This window comes from Pteropus vampyrus, unplaced genomic scaffold (assembly GCF_000151845.1).
Source record: "Pteropus vampyrus isolate Shadow unplaced genomic scaffold, Pvam_2.0 Scaffold27, whole genome shotgun sequence".
NCBI classification, from domain to species: Eukaryota; Metazoa; Chordata; class Mammalia; order Chiroptera; family Pteropodidae; genus Pteropus; species Pteropus vampyrus.
In genome coordinates, this window is record NW_011888808.1 from 2,768,847 (window position 1) to 2,770,278 (window position 1,432).

Consider the following 1,432-nt stretch of genomic DNA (forward strand, 5'->3'; position numbering starts at 1 on the left):
GATTGATGTTCTTAACATCTAAGAAACACAAACAAGTCAATTAAAAGTCCTGTATCGTTTAAAACAAGAGCAGGAAGGTAGAAAACTAACAACAAACAACAAAATGTAGGAACAGAAAGTCAACTAAAGAAATTACATTGTTTTTATTTTTTTTTTATTTTTCCATTTTTTAATTTTTTTTATTTTTTAGGCGAGGCAACCCTTGGTTGACCTCACAGATTGCAAAGACCTTGTCAGCTTACAATCCCTTATTTTTCATTTTTTATGCCTACAGCACCTGGTCTTCCTAGTTGGTCTCCCATCCAAGTACTAATCAGGCCCAACTCTGCTTAGCTTCCGAGATTGGACAGGATTGGGCTTGTTCAGGGTAGCATGGCCGTAGAATAGATTATTTTTAAAAATTTAAAGTTCTACCTTACTAATTCAATGAAAAAAATAATAAACCAGCATAAAACACACACTTTTAATCCAAAACTGGAAATTATAAAAATGAGTTATGGTTGTAGTGGAAATGATAATTAAATACTCAGACAGTGTTGGGAGAGTAAACTGCTGCACTTTTTTTTTCCGGGAGCAATTTGTATTTGTTTATAAATATTCATGTCCATTAGGCTTTAAATTATATTAAAATTTTTTCTTACAGTACTAACTAGCATGAATAAAATTGTATCAGGAATGGCCATCAAAGTGGTCTTTTTAAACAAAAAGTTGAAAACCCCTTAAATGCTTAACAAAGACAATAAAAATTTATTATAAAAAAATGAGTGAAATGCTACATGTTTGTTAACTACTTCAGAAAAACAACATTGGCATGAAAAAAATAATCAAATCAAAATAAGTGGAAATAAAATTCAGGTTATTTAACAATATTTATACTACTATAAAACAGTGTTAAAAAGAAAAACAAAGAGATAAAATACGAATGTAAAAATAAGTCCAGAAAGTTATTTGCCCAAATGCTGACATTATTTACTAGTAAGAGCAAGCTAGTATTTGATTATTTTTCATCTTTATTTTAAATGTAAATGAATATAGTTTTTACTTCTGTAAAGAGAAAAAATAAGTTAAAATGAGACATAAAGAGATGTGTTTTGCATCATAATGACTTGAAAAAAGGTATCGTTTCTTTGAGGGAATGCTGAGAATTTATAATACACTGGTTCTGTGTGGATAGACATTGTTACCACAGATTTCTGGGGCTTAACTTTACAGTTTATAGCAAGAGTTTTACATTTATTTCACTTTGAGTAATGTGCTTTGAAATAGACTTTTATTGACCCTGTTTATGACAGACCTATTGGATACGTGCTAATATACTGACAAATAGAAAAAAGATGACAGGGACTTTATATACTTGTGTTTGGAATATATTTTAGCCTCTTTCAGGCTGTGAGGAAGAAAATAAAGATTGTGTTCCTTTGAAGAGTCATCA

General features: G+C 29.9%; 1 pseudogene; it reads right to left on the reverse strand.

Moving 5' to 3' along the window:
* Positions 1–265: 265 nt before the first annotated feature.
* LOC111737470 lies at positions 266–384 on the reverse strand (annotated as a pseudogene).
* Between the last annotated feature and the right edge of the window lie 1,048 nt (positions 385–1,432).